Source organism: Equus quagga, chromosome 17 (genome assembly GCF_021613505.1).
Source record: "Equus quagga isolate Etosha38 chromosome 17, UCLA_HA_Equagga_1.0, whole genome shotgun sequence".
Classification (NCBI taxonomy): domain Eukaryota; kingdom Metazoa; phylum Chordata; class Mammalia; order Perissodactyla; family Equidae; genus Equus; species Equus quagga.
This window is the reverse complement of record NC_060283.1, coordinates 17082301-17105502: the sequence shown is the minus strand read 5'-3', so window position 1 is coordinate 17105502 and position 23202 is coordinate 17082301. Positions and strand designations below refer to the sequence as shown.

Here is a 23202-nt window from a genome sequence, read left to right as displayed (position 1 = left end):
TTGCATCTATAACAGTGCTTCATGTGGTAGCTACTTTTCATCCACTGGATCTCAGCTAAAATGTCACCTTTTATAAATACCTTCTTTGACTACCTTATCCACAGTAGAATCTCCCTCTTATTTTATGTCACAGTATCCTGTGTTTTGTCTTAATAACACTGATCACAGATTATAATTACCTTATTAGGTTGTTCCCTTTTTTATTGCCTGGCTGTACTGTAAGAACATAAGGCCAATGCAGGCAAGACTATTATTCCATTTTTTTCTGTTTTAATAGCTACCATATTCCCCCAACTCATAGCATACAGTCTGACACAAAGAAGGTGCTCAATAAAAATTTCTAAAAATAATGAATAATTGGATAGTTATCCCATCTAAAAAGGTGGTAAAATTTTAACATACCCAACTCAACATTAAAGGCAGAAAAAATTGAATATTACATAAAAAGACAGAAAGTCTTGTTATGGTGAAGTGAGGGAAATAGTGATAAATTCATCTTTGAAGCAAAATGGCAGGGCTGATATTTAATTCTCTACTGGCAAAAATTTCACAGTGGTTCTGAAGCTATGTATTTCTTTTTGTCACATCTTCCTGACTCTAATTATGGGATTGCTCTAACGCTGTACTTACATATGGATGTTCTTTTAAAATTTGGTGGAAAATTACAGTGAATATAATGAAGCATGAATCAGTCCTGGACACACTCCAATTACATGACTAGATGATATACCCAGTTAGAAGACATTGTTACCAAACCTGAAGTGAGTTCGCTCACCCGTTGCACAGCAAGACAATTTCTGACACCGGGGGTGGTGGAAGAAAGTAGGAATTTAATTTTTGCACAGTGCTGAGCAAGGAGAGAGGGCAGCTAATGCTGAAATTCCAAACTCCCCGAAAAGCTAAAAGGAAGGGTTTTTATCTGGGGTTTTAGGTAGGGGAGGGGGAGCATATGGCCTTGCTGGTTGGAGATTTCCCACCAGCCTGTCTTTGGCCTTGAGACACTTGCAGAGAGAAGGGAGCCCGTGACCTTGCTGGTCAGCAGCTTTCCCCCCAGCCCATATCTCTTTGCGGGAAGAGATAGTCCAGGTGCTTGTCCTTGACGGTGTCTGTCTCCATGGAGGATAATGGATTCTGGAGCCAAGAAGCCAGTCCATATAGATCTAACTCTTTGTTTTTCTCATACTGTATCCTACCACCTTATAAATATGTACTAAAATTAATGCATCCATTCCTCTCCATGTTGTTCCTTTTTTTATGATCAATAATTGTGTAATAAATATGCTTTTTTGAATATGTGCAAGTATGAGTTCCTAGAATTGGAACTGTTGACGTATGTATTTGAAACAATGGGCAGATAGCACATGTATATAAAATGCTGGTATTCATAGTTATTGCCAAACTGTCACCCTTGAGGTTGTACTAACTGCTGCATTCCTGCCCACCATCTGTGAGGATACTTTTGTCCACATTCTCAACAACCAGTACCTGATAAATATTTATGGCATATGACAATCTTGTTAAAGTTATTACTGGTATGGGAATATCTTCAAGATGTTGAATAGGAAAAGCAAATATTTACATTCACAGATAAAATGTAAATATATTTAAATACATTTGCATTTGCAAAGATCATTACCTGATAAATCTTAATAAACAGATAAGTGACTGCATTTGGGGACGAGGGCTGGAGACTATACTGAAAGACAAGAAATTTCTTCTACACTTTATCTCATTTTGTATGGTTTTTATTTTTACAATTTGCTATCAATTACACTTCAATTTTTCTTGTAGAAAGTAGAAGTATTACGTTATAAGTTTTCTATTTAATGCAACTGTATTTATTAGAGAAGAAAACCCATACAGCATTAAATATTTTAAATACTACAATAAAAAGAATTAACTTAAATGACAAGAATCTAAATAGAAATAATACCAAGACTCAGAAAAAAGTAAAAAAGACCAAGGTATAAGTTGATTAAGATTAGTGTAACCATATACACTATACTGGGTTTTTTTTTGTCACCAATTCTTCTCACTAATTCATTACATATTATTGACTCCTTACAATATAGGCATTATGTTTTTCTAGGTGAAGCGGTAAATAAGATATTATAGACCTTACATTATAGCAAGGAGAGAAACTCTTATTAATAATACAATCACATACTTCATTTTTTAATTCTGATTATCATAAATTATTTGAAGAAAAGAAAGCATCAGATTTAAGAAGACTTCTGCATTCCAAGGAAATGGATCTTGATGTCAAAAGACTCTTTCATGGTGGCTAATGCACTTATTTACCACAAGATACGATATTTCTTCCCCAAAGATTCTTCATAGTGTTTGTCATCTCTGAATTTCACAGAGTGTAGATTAATTGGTTCAGCATAGGGGTTATAACTATATAAAACATACTCAATAATTTGTCAATGGGGAAGGTCTCTGCAGGTCTCACATACATGAAAATGCAGGGAACAAGGAAGAAGGCAACGACATGTTGTGGGAACCACAGGTCTAGAGGGCTTTCTACCTCCCTTCCTAAGTTTCTTTAGAACTTGCAAGATGACACCACAAGAGATGAGTAAGAGCAGAAACACAATAATGCAGATCAGTCCACCACTGGACACAAATAAGAGGCCAATAATATAGGTGTCAGTACTCATGAGTTTCAGTAAGGGGTATATGTTACAGAAAAAATGATTGATGATATTGGGGCCACAGAATAGGAGCTTATAAATAGTGCAAAGTTGAATTACTGAGTACATAAAACCTTCAATCCAACACAGTACTAGCAGCACAACACACACCCAATGCTCACGATAACCAAATAATTCAAGGGTTTACAGATGGTCACATAGTGGTCATAGGCCATCACCAATAGAAGAAAGATCTCTAATCCACCAAAAAAAATGCTGTGTAAAGAGCTGAGTCACACAAGATTGCAAGAATATGGTATTTTCCCGAAAGAACAAGTTTGAAATCAATTTAGGAGAAATAGATGAGGAATAAATGACATCCATAAATGATAAGCTAGCAAGAAAAAAATATATCAGTGAGCTCAGGGTCTTACTGAAAGTTACAGACACAACGATGAGCAGGTTGCCCACCATGGTCAAAATGTAGAAGAGCAAAAACAAAATAAAAGGACTTGGTGCTCCTTTGGATTCTGTGTGAGGCCCAAGAGGACAAAGTAAGTCACATTGTTCCTTGGTTCTCTCTAGTTATTACAGCTGCCGGCTTCATATATTAGAATCAGTTTACCTGTAAAAACAAAGAAAGAAACCATTAAATGTATTATAAGCTTAATCTTTTTGTATTCATTCAATGAAAAAAATTGCATGAAGTATCTATTTGTGTCAAACTTGTCAGAGACATTGGGATCACCAATTTGAATAAGACGTGGTTTGCTACTCTCAGTGATTTGATACACGATGAGGAGTTAGACATTACAGACCAACAATAAGTGTCACTATAAATATCTTCACGTGGGCTAACAGTACACAGCACCAGAACGTCTACATCAACATGGGATCTGGGCAGGCTTCCCAGAGGAAGCAATACTTAAGCTAAGTTTTAAAGGAGAACTGAGACACCAAGAGAGAATGGGAAGGGAATTCCATGAAAAGATGCACTATGTGTAAAGTCATAAAAGCGTAATACTTAAGTGAAGAATCACTTAAGATAATTTACATATTCCTAGCGGGGAGAACAATTATGAATGTATCTGTGTATACAACTACCTAATAGACATCTCCGAATGGATATCAATTTAGCAGTTATTAAAATAAATTTTTAATTTTCCACAATAAACTTATTCCTTCCTAGATGTTCTTCATCTCATTACATGGTATAAAGTATTTGAATAAAAGGATAATAAAATATTATAGTTAGCATTTAACATTGCAAGAAGAATGCCTATCATTTTTTATGCAAAACTATTTATCAGATGCTATGTTCATGCTTACATAGATGTTTTATATATAAATATACACATGCACACATATATGTGCACCTCTGTATCCATAAATATATAAAACCACATTGAATGTATAACATTTAATCTTTTGAGTAACAAGTATTTTTATCCTCATTTTATACTTGAAGAAACAGACTCAGAATATTTAGTTAATTTTCTCAGTCATGCATTTTTCGATGACAGAAATTAATTATAAACTGTTTGACTTCAAAGCTTCTATGATTCCAGATGTTTTTCAACTTTTCAATTCCTATAAACTCAAGTATGTAAGAATCTTCCATGTAATAAAGTAGTTCTCACAACTGAAAAGGCTGGCTTCCACCATGAACTGATAGGTTTACCTTTTGGAGCTTTGTTCACAAACAGCAGGAGGACATTTTTTGCTAACTCACAGGGACCTGGAGTACCTCTTCCATCCAGAAGACCACAGAGAACAAAGAGCTGCGTTAGTTAAGGATCTATTCGATTTCACATAACTATGTCTGCCATGTTCTTCACAGTCTCCTAAGTACTTCAGAAAATTATTACTAGCATCGTGGATCTACTTGAAAGGAATTTGATGATGCAAATGGAAAAACAAAAACTTTCCACATGAGGGTAATTTGTCTAAAAGAAAAACAAATCCTAGGTCACATAATAAGTTAGCAAGTAGCTGTTTTGCTGGGGATGATATTGACCCTGATATCAGTTTCCCCACATTAAACTCAGCATATATGGGGTTAAAAACAAAACACTCATTCCCTGCTTACTCTCTGGCTTCCTGGCTCCAGAATTCACTATCCTCCATGGAGACAGACAAGCCAAGGATAAGCACCTGGATCATCTCCTCCCCACAAAGAGATACAGGCTGGTGGGAAAGCTCCAACCAGCAAGGCCATATGCTTCCCCTCCCCTACCTAAAACCCCAAATAAAAACCCTTCCTTTTAGCTTTTCGGGGAGTTTGGGATTTCAGCATTAGTTATTTTATTTTGTTTTTAATACTTTAATCAAAATCCTTTTGATATAATTGAGTTTGAGCATCTCAAACTCACATGTTTAATATGATTTGTATTCCTTTTTCTGTAAATTATCTATTAATATCTTTCTATTTATTTCATTCAATTTCTTATATTTTCCATACTAATATTTTTCTTGTTGAGTTCATAACAGTTTACAACACTGTGAAGTTTCAGTTGTACATTATTACTTGCCCATCACCATATAAGTGCTCCCCTTCACCCCTTGTGCCCATCCCTCAGCCCTCTTCCCTCTGTAACCACTGAACTGTTCTCTTTGTCCGTGTGTTTGTTTATCTTCCAGATATGAGTGAAATCGTGTGGCATTTGTCTTTCTTTGTATGGCTTATTTTGCTTAACATAATACCCTCCAGGTTTACCCATGTTGTTGCAAATGGGATGATTTTGTCTTTTTTATGGCTGAGTAGTATTCCATTGTGTGTGTATGTGTGTGTGTGTATGTGATAAAATATATAGAAATTACATTATGGGGTGTATATATATCTATATACCATTGATATGTATATTATATATATACCATTTATATCTGGTATATATATACACCATATGTGTATATATATATGTGTGTATATATATATGCCTCTATATATGTGTATATTATATACCATTTCTTCTTTATCCAGTCAGCAGTTGATGGGCACTTGGATTGCTTCCACATCTTGGTTATTGTTAATAATGCTGCAATGAACATAGGGGTACATAAGTCACTTTGAATTGTTGATTTCATGTTCTTTGCATAGATATCCGGTAGTGGGATAGCTGGGTCAAATGGTATTTCTATTTTTAGTGTTTTGAGAAATCTCCATACTGTTTTCCATAGTGGCTGCACCAGTTTGCATTTCCACCGACAGTGTTTGAGCGTTCCCTTTTCTCCACAACCTTCCCAATATTTGTTATTTACTGTCAGAGTTTATATTATAGCCATTTTAACGAGTATGTGGTTATATCTTAGCGTAGTTTTGATTTGAATTTCCATGATGATTGGTGATGTTGAACATCTTTTCATGTGCCTATTGGCCATCTGTATATCTTCTTTGGAGAAATATCTGTTCATATCCTCTGCCCACTTTTGGATCACATTGTTTGTTTTTCTATTGTTTAGCTGTGTGAGTTCTTTATATATTAAGGAGATTAACCTTTGTCTGATATATGTTTTGCAAATATTTTCTCTCAACTGGTGTGTTGTCTTTTTGTTTTGATCATGGTTTCCTTTGTCTTGCAGAAGCTCTTTAGTCTGATGGAGTCCCACTTGTTTATTTTTTCTTTTTCTCTTGCCTGGAAATGTGGTATTCAAAAAGATCCTCTGAAGATTGATGTCAAAGAGTGTACTACCTATGTTTTCTTCCAGAAGTTTTATGGTTTCAGGACTTATCTTCAAGTCTTTGATTCATTTTGAGTTTATTTCTGTGTATGTTGTAAGATAACGGTCTACTTTCCCTCTTTCGCATGTAGCTGTCCTGTTTTCCCAACACCATTTATCGAAGAGACTATCTTTTCTCCATTGTGTATTCTTGGCACCTTTGTGAAAGATCAGCTGTCTGTAGATGTGTCCTTTTATTTCTGTTCTATTGATCAGTGTGCCTGGTTTTGTACCAGTACCATGCTGTTTTGATTACTATAGCTTTGTAGTACATTTTGAAGTCAGGGATTGTGATGCTTCCAGATTTATTCTTTTTTCTCAGGATTGCTTTAGCTATTCAGGGTCTTTGATTGCCCCATATGAATTTTAGGATTCTTTGTTCTATTTCTGTGAAGAATATCATTGGGATTCTGATTGGAATTGCACTGAATCTGTAGTTTGCTTTTGGTAGTATGCATATTTTACCTATGTTTATTCTTCTAATCCATGTGAAGGGACTATCTTTCCATTTCTTTATGTCATCATCAATTACTTTCAATAATGTCTTATAGTTTTCATTGTATATGTCTTTCACCTCCTTGGTTAAATTTATTCCTAGATATTTTATTCATTTTGTTGCAATTTAAGTGGGATTGTATTCTTGTGTTCAATTTCTGTTAGTTCGTTATTAGAGTATAGATATGCAACTGTTTTTCTAAGTTGATTTTGTACCTGCAAATTTACTGTAGTTGTTGATTATTTCTAAGAGTTTCCCAATAGATTCTTTAGGATGTCCTATATATAACATCATGTCATCTGTAAACAGCGAGAGTTTTACTTAATTTCCTATTTGGATTCCTTTTTCTTGCCTAATTGCTCTGGCCGAAACCTCCATTACTATGCTGAATAAGAGTGGTGAGAGTGGGCACCCTTGTCTTGTTCCTGTTCTCAGTTTTTCCTCGTTGAATATGATGTTGGCTGTGGGTTTGTCATATATGGCCTTTATTATGTGGAGGCAATTTCCTTCTATCCTCTTTTTGCTAAGATTTTTTTCAAATCATAAATGGCTGTTGGATCTTGTCAAATGCTTTCTCTGCATCTATTGAGATGATCATGTGGTTTTTATTCTTCATTTTGTTAATGTGGTGTATCACATTGATTGCTTTTCAGATGTTGAACCATCCCTGTGTCACTAGCATAAAGCCCAATTGATCAGGGTTTATGATCCTTTTGATGTATTGCTGTATTCAGGTTGCCAATATTTTGTTGAGGATTTTTGCATCTGTGTTCATCAGTGATATTGGCCTGTAGTTTTCCTTTTATGTGTTGTCCTTGTCAGGCTTTGGTATCAAGGTGATGTTGGCCTCATAGAGTGTGTTAGGAAGTGTTCTGTCTTCCCTAATTTTTTGGAACAGTTTGGGAAGGTTTGGTATTAAATCCTTTCTGAATGTTTGGTAGAATTCTCCAGGGAAGATGTCTGGTTCTGAACTTTTATCCATCTCACCACTCTATGTCTTTTTATTGGAGAATTAAATTCGTTTACATTTAGAGTGATTATTTATATATTAGGGCTTAATGCTGCCATTTTATTACTCATTCTTTGGTTCTCCTGCATTTCCTTTGTTTCTCATCTCATGTATTTCTGACTACCAATTCAATGAGGTATTTTTTTATGCTGAATTTCTTAGTTTTCTCCTTATTTATTATTTGTGTCTCTGTTCTACTTTTTTGTTTAGTAGTTACCATGAGGTTTATATGCAAAATCTTGTAGATGATATTGTCTATTTCCTGATGATCTATTATTTCCTTAGACTGAGCTGATTCAGTCCCTTTCCTCTTCCCTTCCTAAGTTGTTTTTGTCACATCTTATTCCATCTTGTGTTGTGAGTTTGTGGTTAAAATAACAAGATTTTCTTTTCTTTGGTGTTTTCCTTCCCTTTATTTTTAATGTTTTACTTGAGTATTTGCTAACCAGTTCTGATGGATAGTTAAAATTTTCTGATCTTTTTCTACCTAGTTATCTCCTTACTCAAGGCTTTGTAACCCCTTTCTTCTTCTTTTTTTCACGTATTAGGGGCCTCTTGAGGATTTCTTGTAGGGGGGACCTTGTGGCCATGAATTTCCTTAAGTTTTGTTTATCTGGGAAAGTTTTTTTCTCCATCACTTCTAAAGGATATTTTTGCTGGATGTGGTATTCTTGACTGAAAGTTTTTCTCTTTCAAAGATTTGAATATATCACTCCACTCTCTCCTAGCCTGTAAGGTTTCTGCTGAGAAATCCACTGAAAGCCTGATAGAGGTTCCTTTTTATGTTATTTTCTTCTACCTTGCTGCCATTAGTATGTTTTTTTTTTCATTTACTTTTAACAGCTTCACTACCATATGACTTGCAGCAAGTCTTTTTACATTGGTACAGTTAGGAGATCTGGTGGCCCTTTTCACCTGGATTTCCATATCCTTCTCTCAGTTTGGGAAGTTCTCTGCTGTTATTTCTTTGAACAAGCTTTTTGCTCCATTCCCCTTCTCCTCTCCCTCTGGAATACCAATAATTCTTATGTTGCATTTCTTAATTGAGTCAGATATTTCTTGGGTACTTTCTTAATTTCTTTTTAGTCTTAGTTCTCTCTCCTCCTCAATCTGAAGCATTTCTATATTTCTGTCCTCAATGTTTCTGATTTCTTCCTCCATGATATCAGCTTTATTGTTCAGGGAATCTCTATTCTGCTTTATCTCTTCCATTGTGTTTTTCATCTCCCATATTTCTTATTGGTTCTTCTTTATAGTTTCAATCTTTTTTTGTGAAGTAGACCCTGAACTCATTGAATTGACTATCTGAATTCTCTTTTAACTCCTGGGGTTTTTCACTGATAGCTATTTTGAATTATCTGTCATTTAGGTTATAGACGTCTGTGTCTTCAAGATTGATTTCTGGGTACTTGTCATTTTCCTTCTGAGCTGGACATTTAATATATTTTTTCATACTGCTAGATGGCATGGATTTGTGCTTCCACATTTTGGTAGTATTTGATCGCCACTTCCACCTGTTGCCACTGATTAGGGGTTAAGAGATGCATAATCTGATCCCACTGCCATCTGTGGAGCAGCTCACAGGTGCTGGGCTGGGGCACCAGGCAGGGAGGAGGAGCACTTTCTTTTTCCTGCATGATCTCAGGAGTTTCTCACTCTGCCCTCACTCTCTTCCCTCCTGGGGTGTTGGCTTGATGAAGACATCCCTGCAATAGCTAGTAACCTCTGTGGGGGTTTCCCCTGGGCTGTGAAGGGTTTCAGAGATCTATGGTGTTCCAGCTGCTGCTCCTTCCCCACTTTCCTCTTGGAGTCTTGTGCAATTCCTGGGTCGTTGTCCTTTGGGGAGGAAGAGAAGCTTTCTCTTACCTCATTCCATTTCCTCAGTTGGGGGAGCTCTAGCACCTCCACTTTCTTATGTATGGCTGCATGGGTCTCTCAGACATCTTTTGTGTTGTGTGGATGTTATCTGTTGGAATATGAATATCCTTTTCATTGTATCTTGAAGGGCAGTGTTTATGGGAGGAGCTCACTCCATCATGATGCTGATGTCACTCTGCATACTGATATTTAAGAATTAATTATATACTTAAAAAATAATCCCTTTTACTATTAAATGTATAATCATTTTTCTGGCTTGTGTTATGTTTTGAAATTTTTTACACTATGCCAATGCTTTTTTATGCAAAATTTTTTCTTTACATTTTGTATTTATTTATTTATTTATTTGGTTTTTGTATCTTGCTTTAAAAGTCTTTCCCAACTTCACTCATACAAAATATCCTCCAACTGTTCCTTAGCATTTAAATGTTTAAGCATTTTTGTAGTCTTATATTATAACTTTCAATTTATCTGGAATTTATTTTAATACAGGAGTTAAATAGGGATTGAATTTTAGTTCTTTTCCTAAATTTTAGGTTTTTTTTCTAGTTGCATCTTTTTGCCATTGATTTGAATTTCTAACTGCTGTATTCTAAAGTCCCATAGGTATTTGGAACCAAGTGAAGACTCTATTTCATTGCTCTCTTTATTCAGGTACCAATAGACACACAATATAATTGCTTTGGTATATAACACATTTTTATCTGTGACAGGACTAACAGTCCCTCATTACTATTCTTTTTCAGAATTATGCCTATTCTTGCATATGTATGTTTCAATATTAAGTTTAAAATAAAATGATAAATTTCAATTTAAATAGGATAAATAATATACATTTAAAATTCAAATAACTTTATAATTCAGTTAAAACAAGTTTAAGACAGTTCAATGACAAAATAAAGTTCAGTTATTATTTTCAATAAGATTAAATTTAAGAGGACTAATTTAGGAAGAGTTTACATCTTTAGAGTATTGAGAACTGTTCTCCATGAACAGAGCAGATTTTTTTATCCATCAGGTCATCTTTTATGCCCTTGTGTAGTGCTTCCATGTCCTGTTTCGGTTGCTTATCCTTTATATATGGCTGCTGTTCTTCATGCATGACACCTAAAAGCTAGCTGAAACTTTTACTTCAAGAAAAACTATCTCATTCAGGAAGTGCACAGCTCAAATCTTTGCTGAGCATCTTTTGGTGCTTCTGAGATCATTCTTCCCATGATGGTAGCCAATGAACACTATGTGGCCATATGCAAACCCCTGTGCTATGAACTCATCATGAGTGACAGGGATGTGGCTTCTTTTTTCATGTGGCATGAGCCAGAGTCTTTGTCCTCGCAACCATTCAGATCCTCTTCACAGTCTGTCTGCCTGTCTATGGCTCCAATGTCATAGACAATTCATGTGTGAATTAAATTTTTTGTTGAATCTCATCTTCGTGGACACTCATATCCTTGGTCTTTGTTGCTGCCAACATTGGGCTCATCTGCCTGTTTAACTTTTTCCTTTTGATGGTCTACAGTGTAATCATCTTGTGCTTCCTAAGGACTTATATCTTGGAGGGGAGACACATGCCTTCTCCATTTGTGTCTGACACAACTGAGGTCTTTTTAGTCTTTGTGCCCTACATGTTCATTTATTTGCACCCAATCACTGGCTTCTCCATTGATAAAGCTGTGGCCGTGTTTTGTCAGAATTACTTAGGGTTTTGTAAAATGCAGATTCTCTGGACACAGCAATAGAGATTTAAGTTAGTAGTTTTGTTGTTGGATTGACATATCTACCTTTTAAATAAATTATCCAGGTGTATCTGTAGCCAATGATCTTTGCATACACTTTGAGCTATTGTGCTGTAGTTTATGTTCACATTGTGAGCCTATTAACGAAGTCACTTAGTTTTTAAATTTTGATAAAATATACATACAGGTGTTTATAATTTTAACCATTTTTAAGTGTACAGTTCAGTGGCATTAGGTTAATTCACATTGTTATGCAGACATCTCTACCATCCATCTACACAACTTTTTCATCTTCCCAAGTAGAAACTCCACACCCACTAAACAATAATTCCCCATTCCCCCTCTCTGAGCCCTAGACAATCAACATTCTACTTTCTGTCTACAAATTTGACTGCTTTAAGGACCTCATGTAAATGAAATCATACAATCTTTGTCCTTTTGTGACTGCCTTATTTCATTTAGGATAATGTATTTTAGGTTAATCTGTGTTTTAGCATGTGTGAGGGTTTCCCTCCTTTTAAAAGCTGAATAACATTCAAGCCTATGTATATGTCTTATTTTGTTTATACATTTATCTCTCAGTAGACACCTCTATTGCTTCTACTTTCTGGCTATGAGAATAACACTGCCATGAAAACGGGTGTAGAAATAGCAGTGTGTTTGAGTCCCTTCTTCCATTAATTTGGATATATACCCAAAAGAGCAACTGCTGAATCATATGATAATTCTTTGGGTAATTTTTTGAGGAACTACCATAACATTTTCCATAGCAGCTACATCGTTTTACATGCCCACCAAAAATGCAAAATTCTTCCATTTTCTCTACATTCTCTCCTACATGTGTTGCTTTCTGTTGTAGTTGTTATTTTTTTCTTTTAATAGTATCTATCCTAACGTGTGTGAAGTGGTATTTCATTATGGTTTTGAGCTGCATTTCTCTAACGATTAGTGAGGTTGAGCTCTGTTTCATGCGCTTACCAGATGTTTATATATGTAATGTGGAGTTATGTCTATTCAAATCCTTGACTCATTTTTAATTGTTTTTTGTTGTTGTTGAGATGTTGAAGTTCTTTATATATTCTGCGTAATAATACTTTATCAGATATACTATTTATGAATCTATTCTCCCATTCAGTGGGGGTCCCTTTCACTCTGTTATAGTGTCATTTGATGCACAAAAGTTCTTAATTTTGATAAAGTACATTTCATCTAAGTTTTTCTTTTGTTGCCAGTGCTTGTGGTGTCACACCCAAGAAATCATTGCCAAACCCAACATTATGAAGCTCTTCCTCTATGTTTTCATCTCAAAGTTTTATAGTTTTAGCTACTATTTTAGGTCTTTGATCCATTTTGAATTAATTTTTGTTATGTTGTAAGTTCAGGGTTCAATTTCATTCCTTTGCTTGTGGATATCCAAGTTTCACAACACCCTTTGTTGAATGGGTTGTCCTTTCTCCATTGAATGCTCTTGACACCCTTCTCAAAAAGCATTTGAAAACACACAAAGGTTTATTTCTAGGCTCTCCATTTTATTCCATTAGTCTATATGTCTGTGTTTATGCCATTACCACACTGTTTTGATTACCATAGCTTTGTAGTAAGTTTTAGAATCAGGAAGTGTGAGACCGCCAACTTTGTTCTTCTTTTTCAAGATTCTACTGGCAATTGGGAGTCCCTCAAGATTCCATATGAATTTTAGAATGGATTTTTCTTTTTCTGCAAAACAAACTTTTGGAATTTAATAGGGATTGCATTGAATATGTAGATCATTTTATGCAGTCTTGGCGTCTTAAAAATATTAAATGTTTTTAGTCTGTGAATGCCTTTCTATTTATTTGTGTCTTCTATAATATCTTTCAGCAATATCTTGTAGTTTTTGGTGTACAACCCTTTTGCCTCCTTGGTTTTGTTTACTCTTAAAGGATTTTATTCTTCTAAATATTATTGTAAATGGAATTTTTTTCTTAATTCCATTTTTGGGTCATTCATAGATAGTATAGAAATTCAAAATTCTTTTATGATATAAAGCTCTCAAGAAATTCGGTATAGAAGGAATGTACTTCAACATAATAAAGGCCATATACCACAAATCCACAGCTAACCTCATATTCAACAGTGAAAGATAGAAAGCTTTCTCTTTAAAATTAGGAACAAGACAATAGTGCCCAGTCTCACCACTCCTTTTCAACATGGTACTGCAATAAAAATTCCTGTGAAATTTTTAGTTTTCTACATATAAATCATGTCATCTGTGAGTTGAGATAATTTTGCTTAGTTAATTTTACTTAATATTACTATGTGTAACAGTATTTCCAATGATAGCAACTTCCTATCCTCTGGATCTCAGCTTAAACGTCACCCTTCAAGAAAGATCTTCTCTGATAACCTTATCCATAGTAGAATTCTCCCTCTCATTTTCTGTTAAAGTACCTGTTTACTGTCTTATAAGCACTGAATAAGACTATAGTTACTTTATTCAGTTGTGCTCTTATTTATTGTCTGACTCTACCATAAGAATATAAGATCTATACAGGAAGGAACTTTTACATGATTTTTTCCCCCCTGTTTTATTAATTGCTGTGTCCTCACTGGTAGCACAGTTCTTGATGTGGAAATTAATCAAAGAAACCTTAACTAAATTTGAGTATGGAAGGCCTGTAGGAGGAGCTCTCATGCCCTATCAATCATACTCAATCACACCAAACAGGAAGAGACCTATGCTTGCATCTAAACAGTAAGTAAAACTACTTTACTACAGACTGAATTCTCCCCAAACTGGCAGTATCCCAGCCAATGAGAAATGCTGCAGCTAAACCAATGAGAAGCCATTGCCTCCCTGAACTGTTACTTTTTTCCCCATGGACTTTCATTTAGAACACGCTCTCCCTGCTCCCCATTTTCCTCTATAGAAGCAAGCTCTCCAACTTTGTTTTCCAGACTTGCCTATGGTTCCCCATGGACTGCACATCCTGAATTGTAATGCCTCTGGCTATTCTCAAATAAACTCATTTGCGGGTAAAAAAACAGGCAAATTTGCGTTTAAGTTGACACAGGCATAAAATAGGTGCTCTTAAGTTTTAAAAAAACAATTAATAATTGGATAAATAAGTAGTTATTACATCTAAATTGGTGACAAAATTTTTAACATTGTTGCCACACTTCAAGGCATAATAAATTCAGTATTAAATAAAAGGAAAGAAACCTTTGCTATGGCAAATTGGGAAATCCTTGATAAATTAATCTTTATTGGCGCAAAATGATTGGGCTGACATTTTATTCTCTTGTTTCAATAGTCTTATAATGCTTCTAAAGGGATTTTTTCTCTCCACATTACATCTTTCTGATAATAATTATGTAATTTGTACAAGTAGTGTCTTTACATATAAATGTTCTTTTAAATTTTGTGGCAAATCCCAGTGAATCTAACTAAGCAAGAATTAGTCTTGGACATATTCCAATTCCTGGACTCAATGCTACAAGTGATCAGGAGGGATAAAATGTCCAATGATCTTTGTCCCTGTGGGGAAGTAGATGGTATCCCCTTAAGAACTGATACAAAATTTTCAGGAGGTCCTTTGTTAGGCTTAAAGGATGACATATAACACACAAGAATGTCTCTCAAAATCTCAAGTCAAATAGATTGCCCATAACAACATGACAGAATGAGAAGGACTAAGCAAATGAAAGGTATTTTGAATTTGATGTTAGTAGGAAAGAAGCTATTGTAGAAAAATTTCCTTGTGAAATGACTCGTAGCCATTATTATGAAAAATATAATTTGCTTGTGTTTTTGATAAATTACCCTAACATGATAAATTTTTGTTTTTCTGTGTGCACCATGAGATTCCTGTTGAATAATCTACAGTGCAAATGAAAATAATATACTAGATAATCAGAAGACTCCATGGAGAAAATGCACAGACAGCTGAATGAAACAAAATACATCCTTCAGTAATAACGCAGCTTTTTGTCCTCTGTTGTCGTACTGGATGAACGAAGATTTCTACACCACTATGAGTGAGTTAGAAAGTCCTCCTTCAGACTGTAAACGAGCCTCCACAAGATAAGAGTAACAGTAAATAGTGGGAACTAGGCTCCACAGTTGTGTGAATTTCTTCTTGATGTAAGAAATTAAATCACTTTGAAATAAATCAAACTAGATTTCAATCCTATTTTTGTTCACCTAAAAAAATGTGTGACCTTGGCAAAATTAATTAGATGTTCTGAGCCTCAGTTTCTTCAGCTAGAAAATCTGGATTACAGCTCTTGTTACTTTAAATATTAAATATGATACATTAAATTGTGAGTGTGTGATGGGAAACCACTGTAAGAGTTTTGAGCAGTGGAGTGATTTGGCCACAATAAGATTTAAAACAGACCATTGGGATTGCTTTAGGTGTGGAAATTTTTGGAAGCCAGAATGAGAGTGGGCAGCCTTGGCAGAAGTCTATTGTAGTGGTCTAACAAGGAAATGGGGGTTTGGGAAATGATCAAATTTGTGATCAGAAAGTGGAGTCAACAGGATTTGTTAAAGGTATGAATAAGTAATTTGAGAGCAAAAAAGGAGTGAAGGACACTGAGATTTATTGTCTGATCAATTACATGGAAGATGGTACCATTCAATGAGATGCAGAACAGCTATGCTTAGTGTAGAAAACTGAAAATTTAGTTTTATAAATATTAAATTGATTTCCAATTGTATATGTCCAATGTTAGAGATGTTGAATATACATGTTTGAAAATTAAGGGAGAGATATGGGCTGGAGACACAAAATTGAAGTTCCTCAGCATTTATTGTTCACACAAATGTGGAATATCCATCTAAAGACCCTAAGGAAATGGTCTCAGTGATGTATGACACAATCCAGGACAGTGATATTCCATTCATAATTTCATCTACTTACTTTGAACATGTAAAATATCTTCAATGAGTCTCAAGTATGACACTTTTGTGACTTTATAAATGGTGAACCTTTTAACGGAATTCCATTCCCATTTTTTCTTGTTTTTTTCAACTTTCCTTTAAAACTCAGCTAAAATCTTGCTTCCTCTAAGAAGCCTTCTCTGATTCCAGTTTGATTGAAATATTCCTACACTATGACTCTTAGCATTGTGTCAATATTTTTATAATGACACTTATTACATTGGCCTGGAATAGACTGATCCGTCATTGTGCAACATATGATTGAGGGTAGGGAACTATTCAACTTGGTAATTACAATGACTATGACACATTTAACACAAACAGATAGTCCATACACAGTTTTTTAATTGAATGAGTAAATAAAAGGTTAAACTTATAATACACTTAGAAGTTTTTCCCCTTGTGTTGTAGGCAAACTGCTCCTAATGTTTGAAGTCAGCACCTATAAAGACTATGGAACCAAGGAACAATGTGACTTACTTTGTCCTCTTGGGCCTCACACAGAATCCAAAGGAGCAGAAAGTCCTTTTTGTTATGTTTTTGCTCTTTTACATTTTGACCACGGTTGGCAACATGCTCATTGTTGTGACTGTAACTGTCAGTGAGACCCTGGATTCCCCGATGTACTTTTTTCTTGCTAGCCTATCATTTATAGATGTCCTTTATTCCTCTTCCATTTCCCCCAGATTGATTTCTGAATTATTCTTTGGGGAAAATACCATATCCTTCCACTCTTGTATGGCCCAGCTCTTTACAGAGCACTTTTTTGGTGGATCAGAGGTGTTTCTCCTGTTAGTGATGGCCTATGACTGCTATGTGGCCATCTGTAAGCCCTTGCATTATTTGGTTATCATGAGACATTGTGTGTGTATTGTGTTGCTAGTAGTCTCCTGGATTGTAGGGTTTCTGCACTCAGTAATTCAACTTTCCACTATTTATGGGCTCCCATTCTGTGGTCCCAATGTCATTGATCACTTTATGTGTGACATGTATCCTTTATTGAAACTTGTCTGTACTGACACCTATGACATTGGCCTCTTAGCAGTGGCCAATGGAGGAGTAAGCTGTACTATTGTGTTTCTGCTGTTACTCTTATGGTGTCATGTTGCATTCTCTAAAGAACCTTGGTCAGGAAGGGAGACGGAAAGCCCTCCAGACCTGTAGTTCTCACATCACTGTGGTTGTCTTCTTCTTTGTTCCCTGTATTTTCATGTATGCAAGACCTACAGAGACCTTCCCCATTGATAAATCATTGAGTGTGTTCTATACAGTCATCACCCCAACGCTGAACCCATCAATCTATACTCTAAGAAATACAGAGATGACAAATGCTATGAAAAAGCTCTGGAGAGGAAAAGTCATATCTGGCAGTAAATAAGTTCAACATTCACCATGAAGAGCGTTATTTGACATTAAGACCAATCTCCTTGAGTTAGAATTCTTCTTAAATCTGATGCAAACTTTTTTCTTTATCCATAGGATTTATGATTATTATAATTAAAGAATGAACAATGTGTTTTTGCTATTGATAACAGTTTCTCTGCTAGAATGTAAGCTCTATAATGTCTTGTTTATCACTGTAGCTAGAAAGGTGAAATGCACATGTGGTAGGAGGTCAATAAATAATATTTAATGAATTAGTGAAATGTCTATAGAGTTACACTGGTTTTTAATTAATTTCTTCATTTATTTTTATTATTTTTTCTCATTCTTAGTTTTAGTCAGATTCTTGTCCTTTATCTTTCTTCTTTTAATGTATTAGTTAAAATATTTAGTGCTATATAGACTATCTTTTTATTCAATTTCATTTGCATTACATGTGAAATTTTTAGTGTCATGCATTTAAATAAAAAATTGAAAGTATAAGAGAAAATAATAAATATTAAAAAGAAAATCCACACAGAATGGTAAAAGTGTAGAGTAAACCTACTGCCCACCCATCACCAAGGTCTCCCAGTTCTTCTTTAAATGCAGTCACTGCACTCTGTTTCTAAGATTCTTCAAGTAATAATCTTTGCCATAAATCATGTCATAAAATCCTATTATTTTGAAGGCAGCTTTTTATTGGTTGGACATTAGTTTGGTTGCTGTATATCTTTGACTAGTTTCTCAAGCTCCTATAAAGTTATTTTAGTCAGTTTAGTTGTTTTGTGTGTTTCTTTGTGGTATCTAGGGCCTGCAATATCCTCATCTGCCATCTTTCTCTGGAGGCAACTTATTCAGACCTTTCTTGGGAAGTATCCTTCACAGCTAAAGTTATGGGAATCATGCAGTGATCAAATTTTGATAAATCATGCAAAGCAAGCACACTGCCTTTGCAATTACAAAACAAAAAATCTGGGTAATAGGATGTTTTAGGTCTATATTTTCCGTGTCCTTCTTTTGTACTTCCTAATCTTCTGCCACATCTTACCTGATTCTTTCTTTCTCTTTCTTTTTCCAAAGGAGGGGTCTTCCATTTATTTTTGCCACATTATTTGGACTAAAACTATTGTTATTGTTATCTTAACTAGTCATTCATATTGAGAGCCTTTTTCACGGTTTTGTTGTGTGAAGGAGATTTCTGTATATTTGTAAACATGTTTTGGAGATATGGATGATAGGATTTAGTGTATTAGAATGGTGTAGAGAAAATTGTCTGAGTATGACAGTCCTAATAAAACTTAATTTTTATACTTGTAGTGTGAATTTTGGCAAAACACATCTTGAGGATTCAATTAAAGGAATGATAGAGATACTATAAGGATCAAATAAATAATCCTTGTAAAGCTGTTATTACCACTGAATGCTTAATAGATGTTGGTTATTACGAATATTCTTTATTACTGGAGTCTCTGAAAGTATAACAGAAATATTCATTAATCACCTTTTGTGAGCTTTAGAAGGAATGATACTCTGCATCTTTCTGTTGTGAAGAATATTCTGAAAACTGACTGTCATTTAAGAAGTTATTGAGGACTAGAATGTTTTCCAAACTCCTTGGCCATTACTGAGCTTCTGACTCTTGGTTTTCTAATCTACATTTGTCCTGTACCTCCATGTTCTTGGGGCTGATCCATTTGTGGGTCTGATTTTCTCCTGAAAAATCTTTTCTGAGTGCCCAAAGGGTCATTTTACTGTGAACATGAGGCCAATAGAACAGGCAACCAGAATATGAACTCACAAAATAAAGGGAGACGTTTCTTAGAGAAGATAGTATGGTGTAGTGATTAAGAGAAGGCTCTGGAACCAAACTTCCTGGTTTTGAACGTGACCTGGGAAATTTTTAAAACTCTCCATTCCATCTGTATAAACAGTAATGATAGTACCTAACTTATAAAGTCACTGGGTCACATAAATGAGTTAATATATGTTAAGCACACATAACAGTGTCCGACATACAGAAAATATTAAAAGTGTTTTTAGAAGCAAGTGTTTTTAAAAGTATTAACTTATACTGACCCAACTTCCAGTTGGGGTTGAATCTTTCCCTCTCTTTGTCTTCTTGGGTGAAAAAGGTACCCTCTTGTATGACCAACCCAACCCAAATTATGACCAACATAATTTTTTATTTGAAGTTCAAGCAGTTGTGTATGGAGTCTTAGGGTCATTATTCAGTGTTTCAGATAATGTGGAAGTATTCATTAGTCTGAAGTCAACTAAATTAGGGTCATATACCATCTCAGTAGTTAATGTAACACAGCATGTGTGTCCTGATCTCAGAGTCTCCTTTTAGTCTCAGTTATTAAATATAACAAAGTGGTAGTACTTTACTCATAGGGTTATTTTAAGCATTAGATGAGATAATGTTTGCAAAGCATCCAGGACAATGTCTGGCACTCAGTATGTGCTTAATTAATGTCACGGTATTTATTGCTTCCCTCACTTCTACATCAGTGCTCAATGTCTCTGACATTTTGAACCCCATGATTTGTTTTTATGATTCAGTTCTATGTAGATATTATATTAGAGGACATGAGGGACTTTAAGACATCTGAAAGTATACAAAATAAAATTAACGTAAGATGGATGAGATTAACTCTGAATAATTTACTTTAATAATTTCAATGTCAACCAAATTAAAATCAGGTTAAGGAAAATCTTATAACTGAATGAACATTCTTAATGTCAAATAAGAAAGATGTGGCATAATTATAATTGCATTAAAGGCTATTATTTATACACTGTAATGTGGCACATGCTGTGAAAGCATTGCTTTGTATAATCCTCATAAGAGACTTATGAAAGAGCTACAGGTATTCCTGTTCTCCAGATATAACTAAGAGAAGTTTGGAAAACTTAAATAACTTATCCAAGGTCACAGAGCTGGCCAATACCTAAGGTAGGGTTTGAACCTATGTAGTTTTCTTTCAGAAATTGTGCTGTTAAACACTGTGGTAAGTGTCATAATAAGGATGCATGCCTGAATAAAGAAACACTTCCCAGTGATGAGAGATAAGCAATAAACAAGTAAACACATATGAAAAAGATAAAGAGTGTAAAAAGTTCTTAAAAAATAAAGATGTGACAGAGAGTGACTCATAAGGCGAGCAGCCATTTTAGACTGAGTGTTCAAAGAAGATCCAAGAGCGAGAATTTACAGCATTTATCTAACCATGTCCAGGGACGAGAGACAATGTGCTGAAGGTCATGAGGAAAACCACTGGACAGGAATTTCTGCACGTGCAAAGGGGAATTTTATCTGACTTGGATCAATGTCATAAACTGTTCTTGTCTCTTCTGACTCAGAGATCGCCGAGCATACTTAAACGTATTATAATGAAGTCAGCACTAATTAAAATCAGGATGAAGTTAAATAAAATGTTATACACACATGTAGACTTACTGACTTTAAAAAGCTTCCATGCTGTGGTGCAGAGAGGGATACCTGGGAAGATCCTGGTAGACTCCTCGAGGTGAGCAGATGTAGCTGAGAGTCTGAGGAGACCAAGGCACCAAGGCACCAAGACACCAAGGCACCAGTGAAGCTAGAATTCTGAGGGTAAAATACTGAAGAGAGTAGAGCTGGGGTGGGGTGGGGGGAGAGAGAGAATACTGGAGAACTGCAGAGGATCCCTCTCAATTATTGATCAGGGAACTGACCAGTGTGTGAGTTTGAGGAAACTACTTGAAGCTGGGGGAAGATTTATCCAGATGGATTAGAGAGAAGAGTGCCCAGTGCTCACACTCGGCCGGGAATAGCACCTATTCTCACCATTTGGAAAACCTCATGGTTCGCCAGGCAGGGCTTTGGGTTGAGTACTTGGAAAGATTTTGCTTCAGTTATGGGGCATAATTAGCCCTAGACTGAGTACTGCTCCAGCCAGACCTGCCTGATAAACCATAACAGCGAGAACAAAAAAATACCAAAAGAAACATCCCTAAGAATCAATCCAAATATTGTTTCAGAATTTTGTGTCTACGTTAAAGTGAGATATTGATCTGATTATTTTTCTTGTGATGCTCTTGTTTCACTCTGGTGTAAGGGTTATGCTGGGTGCACAAAATGAGTTAGGAAGTACTTTAATTTCCTCTCATTCCTGCAAGTGTTTATATGATTGGTTCTATTTCATGATTAATTGTTATAAAGAATTCATTGATAAAGCTATACAGGAATGAATTTTGTTTGGGGAAGGGAAGGATTTTAAAGAATTAATTTACTTAACAGGTATTAGATTATTCTAATTTTTAATTTTTTTCTGTATTTGCTTAGAAATTTGTGTTTTTCATAGCAGTGGTCCATTTTCTCTTAGTTGGCAAGTTTATTGTCATAAAATCATTTACAAATCCTTTTATTATCTTTTAAAGAACTGTAAAATCTGCAGTGATGACACTCTTCATCATTCTTGATTCTGATAATTTATTTTTTCTGTTATTTTTTCTTAATCCATTTAGCGAGGAACTTATCAATTTTATTAATCTTTCAAATAATCAATTCCTAGGTTTATATATTTTCTCTAATTTTCAATTAATTTCTATTTCAATGAGTTCTATCTTTTATTTACTATTTCCAATCTACAATGTTCTCTGGGTTTATTTTGCTTTTCCTTTTCCTGCCTCTAGAGGTGGAAGCTTAGTTCATTTCTTATAATATTTCTTGTTTTCTAATACTTGCATTTAAAGCTGTGGATTTCTCTCTAAGCACTCCTTTAGCTGCACCCAGCAAATTTATACACACACACACACACACATATATATACACATAAAATCTTTCATAGATATCTTTCATATATATTTTATATAGATTATATATGTCATTATCTTTCTGTTGAAAATTTATTTTAAAAAATGTTCATGAGTAATTTAGACTTGTATTGCTTAATTTGTAAATAATTGGGAAATGTTATAATTTTGTTATCAATTTTTGTTGAATTACATTGTCCTAAGATATATATCCCGTATGACTTAAATCCTTTGAAATGCACTGCAACTTTTTTATGACCTAGTGTACTGTCTATTTTGGTGAACGTTCCATGGGCACTTTGAGATAAATGTAATAGTCCCACAACTGTTTTCTCTTTCCCCACTCCAATACAAATGCAAATTGTATCAATTTGCCAGACTGAAACTGTGAGACAAACTTCATCTGCGTTTGAAATAAGTTTTAAATGAGATTCACACCTTCTGGAAGTCAGTTCACATGTCATCTGCAAAGACATAACTCAAAATTAGACAGGTTTGTCTATTTTGAAGGTCATGATTTAAACAAGAAAGTTTTTACATATTTCACTTCTACCCAGACTGGACTTTTCCCTTTGGGTGATTTGACCTCAAGTTGTTCTTTTATGATTTTACCCCCAGAGGAGGTGGTTCTGTAAGTTTTCTTC

General features: G+C 34.9%; 3 pseudogenes; 2 read left to right on the top strand and 1 right to left on the bottom strand.

The window, feature by feature from the left end:
- Positions 1–2293: 2293 nt before the first annotated feature.
- On the bottom strand, positions 2294–3110 carry LOC124229131 (olfactory receptor 4A47-like; annotated as a pseudogene).
- A 1042-nt stretch (positions 3111–4152) lies between these two features.
- On the top strand, positions 4153–11475 carry LOC124229130 (olfactory receptor 4C46-like; annotated as a pseudogene).
- Positions 11476–16849: 5374 nt separating this feature from the next.
- On the top strand, positions 16850–17774 carry LOC124229283 (olfactory receptor 4A47-like; annotated as a pseudogene).
- The last annotated feature ends 5428 nt before the right edge of the window (positions 17775–23202 follow it).